This window comes from Humulus lupulus, chromosome 2 (assembly GCF_963169125.1).
Source record: "Humulus lupulus chromosome 2, drHumLupu1.1, whole genome shotgun sequence".
NCBI classification, from domain to species: Eukaryota; Viridiplantae; Streptophyta; class Magnoliopsida; order Rosales; family Cannabaceae; genus Humulus; species Humulus lupulus.
In genome coordinates, this window is record NC_084794.1 from 5,047,304 (window position 1) to 5,060,412 (window position 13,109).

The window sequence follows — 13,109 nt, forward strand, 5'->3', positions numbered from 1 at the left end:
AGATATATGGTATTTTGTCAAATAAAATATTCATAAAATTATAGGTTTTATTTGGGCTCATTAGAAAATGTAAAGTTTAAATTCCTCTTTTGTGGGTGATTCCACTTGTGAAGGCTCATTTGCTTTGCATGACTATAGTTGGCCTAATCAATTAATAACAATTAATAAAACGAAGGTTTAAATTCCTGTCTTTTGGACCTTGTATGGAAGATAGGGGGCCTTTGTAGTGGGAATGATATACTAGACCCAACCCTCCTCCATACAAGCCAAATTGTTAAGGCCCATTTACCTGAGTTGGACTTAATTGTATATGTTCATTATATTAGTTAAACCTAAATATTGATTAGCAACAAATTAATTCTAAATTAATTGAATTTGTTTCAATGTGACACTTTAGAATTAATAAGAAATTATAGGACTTTGGTTTTACAAATTTTAATCTGTTTAATTTTTTTTGGGAAAGTCATAGTCATTAATTTTCTAAAAATAAATAATGAAAATACTAATTTTAATTTTATAATGAGCTTATTTTAAGGATTTTATTCGATCTCCACCGTTGGTTTAACATAGTCAATAGCTTAATGGGGCCTCGAGGCGCTTTGATTCGTCCCCCTACGGAAGGTGTTCATTAGTCATTTTGACAAGGTTAGATTTCGAAAGATAGATAATTATAAGTCAAATTCTACTAGGCTCACCCCTACAGTGACTACTAGAACTAAATCTATAATTATTGAAACTGTGGGTCTAGCTCATAAAATAAGAGATTTTGTTTTCTTATTTTGATTGAATAATAGGTTGTTAATAGTGGTGTCCATTATTAAATGAGTTTACAACTCTATTTAACTAGTAGTATTTTTGACTATCGCCAACCGGGACAAGGGTATTATAGATTAGTTAAAAACCTAAAGAAATAGAGATATGATTGTTTTTGGTATTTTTTCTCATATCTTACATATTTTTGGTATATGTTGTGCTATTTCTTGAAATTTGTGTGAATAGAAGTTTTATTGAGAAAATGTGATTGATTTCTATTTTATTGATAATTTGTAGTTTTAAGCTAAGTAGTGTCTGTGTCTACTCCCATCATTTCTCAACTTTCGATGGAGAAACTCACTGGAGAAAACTTCCTTAATTGGAAGCAGAATATCAACATAGAGTTGATTGGTGACAACTCTGAATTCGTCATGATTAAGGAATCCGCAGAACGAGCACCGTGTCCGCACATTAGTGATGGCATCATCAATATGCTCGTGATGGTACCATAAATGCTTGGATAGCACCGTCTCTGCACGTTCGTGATGGCACCGTAAATTCTCGGATGGTACCGTCTCTGCACGTTCATGGTCAACTCAACTATGGTCTGACACAGCTCATGAAGGAGCTTCAGATTATTGAACCTGTCATGGGTGGACCTAGTAAAGAAGGTGAAAATAAGACTATTGATGTTGCTGCTCATCTAGCTAAGGCTGAAGCTAACCAAGCTTCGTCTTCGAAAGCTGGAAACAAGAGAAAAGGTGGACAAATAAACAACCCCAAGCCTGCAAAGGCTGCAAAGACGAGTGCACAACCAAGTGCACAGACGCCTAAGGGGAAGAACAAGAAAAACAAGAAAGATAAAGATAAGTGCTTTCACTGCAAAGAGAATGGGCATTGGAAACGAGATTGCCCTAAGTTTCTAGCAGCGAAAAACAAAGGTAATGATTATAGTTCATTTATCTTGGAAACATGTGTTTTAGAGAATGATAAATCCGTTTGGATTAATGATTCTGGAACTACTAACCATGTTTGTAACTCTTTACAGCTTCTTGAATAGTGGGAGGAAGTGAACGAAGGTGGCTTAAAGCTTAGAGTTGGGAACGGAGCGTTCGTTAAGGTCCAAGCTAGAGGAATAGATCGTCTGAAGTTCGGAAATAAATACTTAATTTTAAAAGATGTATTTTTTATTCCGGATTTTAGTAGAAATTTAATTTCAGTTTCCATGTTGCAATTAGAACGATTTGTTATGACTTTCACAAGTTTTAATATATCTATTTCTTTCAATGGATCACAATTGTGTATTGCATGTTTGGAAAACGGGCTTTATATTCTACGACCTAACGAACCCCTCGCTCTTAACAATGATTTATTCAAAGTAGCTAAACCTAGGACTAATAAACGTCAAAAGACCGATAACAATAATATGCGTATTTATGGCACTTTAGACTAGGTCACATTGGCTATGATAGGATTCAAAGACTTACAAAGGACAGACCTTTGAGGGAACTCACCTTAGGTGAATTACCTATCTGTGAATCTTGTCTAGAAGGCAAACTGACCAAGCGTCCATTCTCTGCAAAGGGTGATAGGGCCAAAGAACCACTTGTTCTTGTGCATTAAGATGTTTGTGGACTTTTGAATGTACACACCAAGGGTGGTTTTGAGTATTTTGCCACTTTCATTGACGATTACTCTAGATACTCATGTCTTTACCTAATGCATAGGAAATCAGAAACATTTTCAAAGTTTTAGGAATTCCTAGCAATGGCTCAGAACCAATTAGGTAAAACGTTAAAGATCTTGCGATCTGATAGGGGTGGAGAATATTTGGATATGCAGTTCCAAGATCTAATAGGGGTGGAGAATATTTGGATATGCAGTTCCAAGATCATTTAACTGAACTTGGGATTTTATCACAACTTACTGCCCCCAGGTACTCCGCAACAAAATGGTGTAGCGGAACGCCGAAACAGAACTTTATTGGAAATGGTTAGATGCATGCTTAGTTACTCAACTCTACCAACTTCGTTCTGGGGACATGCAATTGAAACTGCGAATGACATTCTCAATGTGGTGCCGTCAAAATCAGTCCCCAAAACACCTTTAGAACACTGGAATGGTCGTGAACCTAGTTTACGCCATTATAGAATCTGGGGGTGTCCCGCCCACGTCCTGAGGAAAAAGGAGGGAAAGCTAGAATCGCGAACTGAAGTTTGCATGTTTGTTGGCTATCCTAAAGGTACTCGGGGTGGACTTTTCTATAGTCATTCAGAAAAGAAAGTGTTTACTTCTACAAATGCTACTTTTCTGGAAAATGACTATGTCCAAAACTTTAAACCTCGCAGCAAAGTAGTTTTAGAGGAGATGGTTAAAGAATTTACTCTAACCAATGTTCCATCGTCATCAACGTGAGTTGATGATGAAATTCCCATTCTTCACGTCCAACCGATGCAAGTCAGTTTAAATGATGAAAGTACCACTGTTCCTGAGCAAACAGTCACGGAGCCTCGCCGTAGTGGGAGGGTTTCTAGGAACCCAGTTCGCTATGGTTTGGATGGTGAAACCAATATGGTTGTTGGTGACACTAGTGATGATGATCCGTTGTCTTTCAAACAGGCAATGGCTAGCCCTGAAAAGGAATCTATGGCTCGAAGCCATGAAACAGGAAATGGAGTCCATGTACTTAAATTCCGTCTGGGATCTTGTGGAAGCACCTAGTGACTTTAGGGCCATTGGGTGCAAGTGGATCTACAAGAAGAAACGAGGTGTTGATGGAAATATCGAGACTTATAAAGCTCGATTAGTGGCAAAGGGTTATACCCGAAGAGAAGGCATGGACTATGAGGAAACTTTTAGTCCGGTAGCCATGCTCAAATCCATTCGCATCCTCCTATCCATAGCAGCCGCTCTCGACTATGAGATCTGGCAAATGGACGTCAAGACAGCTTTTCTTAATGGAAAGCTTGACGAAGTCATTTATATGGACCAGCCAGAAGGATTTAAAGTATTTGGACAAGAAGGAAAAGTTTGTAAGTTAAATAGGTCCATCTATGGACTTAAGCAAGCTTCTCGTTCCTGGAATCTTAGGTTTGATGAAATAATCAAACCTATGGCTTTGAACAAAATATTGATGAGCCCTGTGTTTACCAACTGAAGGCAAATCAAATAGTGGTATTCCTGGTTCTTTATGTAGATGATATCTTACTCATTGGAAACAATGTTAAGAAATTATCAGATGTGAATAATTGGCTGAGCACTCAATTCCAGATGAAGGATTTGGGTGAAGCAAGTTATGTTCTAGGTATCCAGATCATCAAGGATAGAAAGAACAAACTTTTAGCTCTATCTCAAGCAGCTTACATTGATAAAGTGCTTGAGCATTTCTCAATGACAAATTCCAAGAAAGGGCATCTACTGTCCCGCCATGGAATTCATCTTTCAAAGAAGCAGTTTCCCCAGACTCCTAAAGAGGAAGATGCAATGAGAAAAGTTCCTTACGCATCTGCAGTTGGAAGTCTGATGTATGCCATGTTGTGTACTAGACCAGACATCTGCTATGCAGTGGGAGTAGTGAGCAGGTATCAGTCAAACCCAGGACCAGAACATTGGATAGCAGCTAAGCATATCCTGAAGTATTTGAGACGGACTAGGGATTATATTTTAGTCTACAAGGGTGGTGTTCTGAACCTTGTAGGCTACACCGATTTAGATTTTCAGACTGATGTCGATGACAGGATGTCTACTTCTGGAATGGTGTTTACTCTTGAGGGTGGAGCTGTGATTTGGAGAAGCGTAAAGCAGTCTGCAATCTCAGATTCCACCATGGAGGCTGAGTACATAGCCACGTCAGAAGCAGCTAAGGAAATAGTCTGGATAAAGAAGTTTTATTCGGATCTTGGTGTTATTCCAGAAATGGATAAACCGCTTGTGTTGTTTTGTGACAATACAGGAGTGATAGCCAACTCGAAAGAACCTCGAAGTCACAAGAAGAGTAAGCATATAGAAAAGAAGTGTCACATTATTCGAGAATATGTGGCCAGGGGAGATGTGAAGGTTATGAAGATTGCAACTGAAGACAATCTTGCGGATCCATTTACAAAGACACTACCAGAAGCTACATTTGATAAGCATATCAAGGAGATGGGATTAGTAGAATTAAGGCATTAGTTTCAATTAGTGCAAGTGAGAGTTTGTTGGGGTTTTATGCCCTAATTAAAACTCAAATTCTTTGTAATCTCATTTTATTATCAATACAAGAATAGAAATCATTTTTTGACTTGGTCAATCACTTTGCTCACATGTTTTATTTTCATGATTATTTGTTTAATATAAACTTCTATTAAATCCCGAGCATATAGCTAATCTTATTTATAGTGACGTAATTACAGTGGAATATAAATATAATTATATGTTCAAAATAAGTTAGTCCTAAGATTAGTCAGTGCACCGGATTTACACTAACTTGCCAATCTACGATATGATCTACTTACACATTATAGTGTTATGTTCTTTCCAGAACATTAGCAAAGTAGATAAGACCGGATGTATTTGTTACATCGGACTGGACTGATATTGACAGTTGATAAGATAAGTAAACATACCGTTATTATCTATTCTAGTCATATCATATAGTTTACCATAGGTCAATTCAATCTCAATTCTGAGTGGTTAGTATTCTAACTGGTTGTATTATTTGAGTTCTTTGACTTGTTCATTACCAGCTTACCCTACGGACTAGCCCATACTTACATCTTGGGAACTCGGTAGTATAATTGAGTGGGAGTGTTAATCATAGATATGAGCATCTATAGCTTCTGATGAAGAAGTGAAACGATGGTTTCCTTTTGGTTTGGTTCAAGGTGTTAAATGATAGAGATCTCATTTTAGTAATTAAATTAGTTTACTGAAATATCATTTACAAGGAACTAAGTGTTTTAAGGATAAAATACAATGAGGGGTAAAACGGTATTTTAGTCCTATCTCATTGTAGACTGTCTATAGAGGATTGAGTGACAATTATGGTTGTAACAATGGATAATTAATAGCGTATCTATATTTGTTATAGAGCATTCTATGAATTCAAGAGTGCAATTCCGAGTCTATAGTGGAGTCACGAGGAATTAATAAGTTAATAAAATATTTGTTAGATTTATGATAACTTATTGAAGCTTGATTTCATAGGCCCATGGTCCCCATTGTACCTTGGATAAAATCATCTAGATAGTCTCAATTAATTGATTTAATCATTAATTAGAATTATCAAAGTTGACCAAGTCAATTTTGGATAGTTTCACAGAGTTGTGTAATTTTGAGAAGAAAAGAGAATTTATGGCAGATTTATTAATTAAGATAAATTGGTATCTAAATTAATAAATAAATTTAAATCAATGTTCAAATTATAAATAATTAATTTGATAAAGGATTTAAATAATTATTTAATTAATTAAATCAATAGAAAATAATACATGCCTTGATTTTAAGTCCAATGGACTTATAATCAAACAGGAAATTTCACGGGCCTATAGCCCATGATAATTTCGACCTAGGGCTTCAAAATGACTATTATTTTATTGATTTTTAATTAAATTAAATGGCCTAATTGAGTCTATAAAAGGAGTGCTTAGAGAGAAGTCAAAGCATAAGTTTGATAAGTCACAAGTCAGATTTTCTTATAGTTTTAGATTCTCTCTAAACACAAGTCATTTTCTAAGCCTCTTTGTTATTTTCTCTTCTTCTCTCTATATCTATCTCATGTGTTGAGAATTGCCCACACTAGTCTAGGTGGTTCTAAGGATACATTGGCAGATTGTGAAGAAAATAGAAGATCGGTTCAGTTTCTTGATAATACTCTGCGACAGAGAGGATACAAGAGTTAGAGAAACTGAAAGAATGACTATTTAATTCCGCTGCGTATACTGTAAGTATTCTATTCCTTGTTTCTCTTTGAATTCAATTTTAGAAACATGTTTCAGGCTATCTCGTATTAATTTGTTTAATATTAGATATACATGAAAATAAATAAAGATCTTGTATAAGCTAATCTAACACCAGCTTCCAACAATGCCTCTTCTACAACTAGCCTTCCACGCACAAATCCAGTTCATTTTGCTCACTCTCTTTCCATCAGACTTAATGAACATAATTTCTTACCTTGGAAACACCAAGTTTTTAATGCCATTCGAGGTAATGTTCTGCATCAATTTCTTGATGATTCGAATGCTCCTTCAAGATTCCTCACCGATGAAGATCGCCTCTCCAATTGGCTCAACCCAGATTTTCAAGATTGGGAGAAGCAAGACAGTCTTCTTATTTCTTGGCTTCTGTCCTCCATGTATGAAAAGCTCACCAATAGGATGATCGGTCGAGACACCACATCCCAGATCTGATAAGCCCTCAATGATTACTACACTGCCCAGAATAGGGCAAAGATAAGTCAATTTAAAACTCTTCTTCGTAATACTCGAATGCTTAGTTCTTTAAATGAGTATCTGTTGAAAATCAAGAATATTGTTGATACACTTGCCTCTATCGGTCACAATATTTCTGAACAGGATCATGTTGAAGCCATCTTCAATGGTTTAACCAAAAACTACGAAGTCTTTATTACCTCTGTAAATACAAGATCTGAACCCTAAACTGTAGCTGAAATAGAAGCGTTACTAATGGCGCAAGAGGCACGTATTGATAAAGGATTCAAAGAACTTGATGTGTCTACTGCTGAAGTCAATTTGGCATCTCATTCCCGACCCTACAATTCCAGAGGCGTGTTCAACAATGGTGGATCTCGGCATGGGTCTTCTCGGGGCTATCTATCAAATTCTGGGCCTTCATCTACTCAGTTTGGTACACATAATTATTACCCGAATGTTGCTCTAAGATCTTCTTTTTCTACAGCTCATTGTGGAATGTCTCATCCTCATGGAAATAAAAAACCTGCTATGTCTACGGGCAAGTCCTTCTTTTCTCCTTGGGGTACCAAAACACAGTGTCAACTTTGCCATAAACAAGGTCACTCTATAAAAACTTGTTTTTATCGGTTTGATAAGTCTTTCCACGGCCCAGATTCATTTCAACCTTCGCCAAGTTCCAGCGGTGATATGCAGGTCATGCTTGCAACTCCTAAAACAGTCTGTGACAGCAATTGGTATCCAGATTCCGGGGCAACACATCACCTTACTCCAGATTATGCCAATCTTGTGCAGACCTCTGAGTATTTTGGAGATGAACAAATCCACATGGGTAATGGTACAAGTTTGGAAATAAAACATATTGGACAGACCTCATTTCATACACCTTTTTCCTCTACACCCCTTGCTTTACGCAATTTATTACATGTCCCTCATATAACTAAAAATCTTCTTAGTGTATCACAATTTGCTGAAGATAATAATGTTTACTTTGAGTTTCACTCTCATTTTTGTTATGTGAAGGAGCTGGGTACAGGGAGGACTTTACTGGTTGGGAAGCGCCACAAGGGACTTTATAAGTTTGATTCCACTCACCTTGACATAGTGTCCAAGTATTTTACACAGCCACCTGCGGTCCCTAGTATTCGGTCTAATTGTTCTAAGATTCCTACTGCTACATGTCTAAACTCTGAAATGTCTTCTAATAGTCTTAGTTTGTGGCATAATCGTTTGGGTCATCCCTCAATGGGAATTGTCAAAAATGTACTCAATCATTGTATTATTCCTTATCATAATAAAAATGCTTCTCATTTGTGTACATCTTGTTGTCTTGGTAAACATCATAAACTTCCTTTTCATTCTCTACTACTGTTTATGATGCTCCTTTACAACTCATCCATTCCGATCTCTGGGGTCCAGCCCCTAATGTTTCTTCTAATGGGTATAGATATTACATTAGTTTTATTGATGCCTATTCTAGACATACTTGGTTGTATCTTCTTAGAACAAAAGATGAAGCACTACCAACTTTTATTAAATTTAAGGCACAAGCTAAGTTACAACTTGGCTTACAAATAAAATCTATACAGTTGGATTGGGGTGGGGAGTAAAAATCTTTCACTTCATTTTTAGAGTCTCATGGCATCATTCACAAAATTTCTTGTCCACATACCCATGAACAAAATGGTGTAGCTGAGCGCAAGCACCGTCATATAGTCGAAACCGGTCTCACTCTACTTTCTCATGCTTCCCTTCCCTTAAAATTATGGGATGAATCATTTAGGACTGCAGTTTTCATGATAAATAGGATTCCTACTGCTGTTTTGGGCAATAAGTCTCCTCTTGAAGTTCTATATCAGATTAAGCCTGACTACTTATCTCTTAAAGTGTTTGGTTGTCTATGCTTCCCGAATCTTAGACCTTATAACAGAAATAAACTCCAATACCGGTCTGTCCCATGTACATTTCTTGGATATAGCCTTTCTCATAAAGGTTATAAATGCCTTTCCAAAGATGGTAGATTGTATCTATCCCGTGATGTTGTGTTTCAAGAGGATTCTTCTCCTTACTGTCCAATTAATAATATTCCGACTACATCTCCTCGCCATTCTGTCCCAAATATGCCTTCAGCTAATCCTCCTATCTCTCACAAGCTTCCACACCAAATAGACTCTACCACTGCTTTTTCTTCATGTCAGTTCCCTGCCCAACATTCGCCCCCTGCATCACCTCATTTTGACAGCCACACTTCACCCCAAACATCTTCCAGCTCACCACATAATACTACCAATTCTGTCCAATTGTTAAATATTTCTAATAATGTACCACTTGTGATTTCTCATGCTGCCCCTAACAATAATATTGCAGGAACTAATGACCATCCTATGGTGACTCGTTCTAAGGCAGGTATTCACAAGCCCAAAGTCTTCATTGCTACTAAGGAGCCACGGTCAATCAAAGATGCATTGTGTACGCCGCATTGGAAAGATGCAATGGCACTTAAGTTTGAGGCGTTGCACAGGAACAACACTTGGTCTCTTGTTGATCTACCACATGATCGAACCCCTATCGGCTACAAATGGATTTTCAAAGTTAAAGAGAAACCCAATGGGACTGTTGAAAAGTATAAGGCTCGGCAGGTAGCAAAGGGCTTTCATCAACAATATGGTTTTGACTATAACGAGACATTCAGTCCAGTAGTGAAACCAGTTACAATCAGGGTAGTTTTGACTATTGCTTTCGCAAAAGGATGGCAAATTAGGCAATTGGACGTCAACAATGCCTTTCTCAATGGTGAGTTGAAGGAGGAGGTATACATGGTTCAGCCGCAAGGATTTGAAGATCCTCATATGCCCCAAAAAGTTTGTAAACTTCATAAGGCTCTCTATGGTCTTAAACAAGCACCACAGGCTTGGTTTGACAAACTTTCTACTGCTTTATCTGTCAAAGGGTTTATTTCTTCCAAACCTGATTCCTCTCTATTTGTTTGTGCTACAGCTACTCATTGTACCTATGTCCTTGTTTATGTAGATGACATACTTGTCATGGGGAGTTCATCAACTTTAATATCTCAACTGGTTTATGATCTTCATAACGATTTTTCTTTAAAGGATTTGGGTAGTATAAACTACTTTCTGGGCATTCAAGTAACTCACACAGCCGCTGGTTTTCATTTGTCCCAACGCAAGTATGTTCAAGATCTTCTTTGCAAGACCAAGATGCAAGAAGCAAAGTCTCAAGGCACACCAATGAATGCAAGACTCAAACTGTCTAACTATGGCAGTGATTTCGTAAGTGATCCCTCCCTATATCACTCTGTTGTTGGTGCTTTGCAATATGCTATAGTCACACGCCCAGAAATTGCATATAGTGTGAACAAGGTCTCACAATTCATGCACAACCCTCTTGAGTCTCACTGGATTGTTGTTAAACGAATTCTGTGGTATCTAGCTGGTACGCTTGATTATGGTATACATCTTCAACGGCCAACACAGTTTGCTCTTGAAGCCTTTACTGATGTTGATTGGGCTAGTGATCCTGATGATCGTCGCTCTACAACTGGTTTCTGTGTCTATTTTGGAGGTAATCTAGTTGCTTGGCAATCCAAGAAACAACATACAATCTCAAGGTCTTCCACTGAAGCAGAGTTCCGCAGCCTTGCATCTGTTGTGACCGAGATCACTTGGATCCAATCCTTGCTTCGTGATCTTCACATTCACACTTTGTCTACTCCCCTAGTTTGGTGTGACAATTTGAGTTCGGTGATGCTTGCTGCCAATCCCATTCTTCATGCTCGGACCAAACATATAGAAATTGACCTTTACTTTGTTCATGACAAGGTGCTTCAAGGACAACTCAGTGTTTGTCATGTTCCTGCCTTCTCTCAAGTTGCTGACTGCCTTACCAAGCCGCTGTCCATCAATCGCTTTTCTGTTCTGCGTGACAAACTCAGTGTTGTTCCCTTAAACACGCTGAGTTTGAGGGGGGCTGTTAGGGACACATAATTAGTTAGTTAGTTTTGCTTAATTCTGTTTTACTGTACTAACAACTTGTAACTAACTTTAGTTACTACTGTATACCAATTGGCACCTTGTATATAAGGCATTCAAGCCTTTCATTCAATATACAGAGAATTATACACAACCTTCTTTTCTCTCTTCTTGAATGTCTAACAATTTCAACAACAAAGCTACAAAGATAGGACATCAACCATTATGAAGAGAATTTTTTTTAGACAACTAGATTCATCTCAATTATAGTACAAAATATGTTAAGTGGAACCGCTTATTCCACCAAAGTACTCCTCAAGTCGAGTATTGTCCTCTAGCTTATATACTTACTTTAGGAGACTCTGTAATTAATTGTGTTCTTCTTATACACAAAATGAGATTTGATACCACCATAAATAGAACAAATTATATATATATATATATATACAACAAATGGGAAAGGGTTCTGTTTGAACCTTGAGCTCATAGTTACAAATCTATGAGGTCCAACCACTAGGCATGGAAAAATGACCCACCCCGCTCTGACGGGGCATCTTTGTCTCGGTAAAAACGAGGCGGAATTTGAGGTGGGACTGTCCTGCCCTACTATTAATTCAAGTGGGGCGAGACCACTCCGCATCGAAAACTTTTTTTTTTCTATACTCTAACTCAATTCTCGCATGCTACTTATATACATGCATAGTACGTAAAATTGACATTTTATATATGGTTTATAATATCATTAATTCTAAATAGACTTTAGGTGTAAGATTTATATATTTTTTTTATTCCACAACTACTTTTATATAATTTATCATTATTCTTGTATTTATTTTTGTAAATTTTAAAATAAAAAAACAAATATAATATTTGAGGGCGTAGTTGATTCAAAGTGTAAAATATAAGGATTGCAATAAAAAAAATTAAGTATAGGGAAAATCTAAAATATTAATTTAATGTTTCTTTCAAAAAAATGTTAAATGGGGCGGGATAGACACACCCCGATTAAGGTGGGGCAGGGCGACTCGCTCTGCTCCAAGAAACTAATCGGGGCAGGGCGGACCCGCCCCATTTATATGCCTACCAACCACCTATGCCTATGCCAAAGGTGCTTGGGTGACCGTTATGAAGAAATTGTCATAACACACTAGAATATCACATTATTACTCTGGAAAGATTAAAGCAGACAGCAAAAATAGGTTGTGTTTGTATTACTACAAAACATTGTTTATATACAATCTATACCCCAAACGTTACAGTGATGCATATCTTCTAATTTAAGAAATGCTATTAAAGGACATAGAATGAATCCCACAAATGTATCCCACAAATCAGTAACTGAATCCCACAGATCTCGTAACACCCCCCCTTAAGTTGGAGCGTGCGGGTTCAAGATGCCCAACTTGTTCAGAAAAAAATCAAGGTGTTTCTTGCCGAGAGCCTTGGTAAAGATATCCGCTAATTGAACAGTCGTTGGAACATACGAGGGATCAATTAATCCTTCCTTGATAGCATCACGAACGAAATGACAATCAACTTCAATATGTTTCATTCGTTCATGATAAACAGGATTCTGGGCAATATGCAAAGCTGACTGGCTATCACAGAATAATGGAATAACTTTAGGATGGTGTACTCCTAAGCTTAATAACACACCTTTGAGCCACTTAAGCTCACATGTGATGGCTTCCATTGAACGATATTCTGCCTCAGCGGAAGACTTGGAAACAGTGTGTTGTTTTTTCATTTTCCATGAGATAGGCGACTGTCCGAGAAAGACAAGCCAACCTGTCAAGGACCGGCGTGTGATAGGACATGCGGCCCAGTCCGAATCGCACTACCCTTGTAATGATAAGTCACTGTCTACTCGCAATAGAATGCCTTGACCTGGAGTGCCTTTCAAATATCTCACAATGCGTAGAGCTGCTTCCCAGTGTTCGTGTCGAGGATCTTGCAT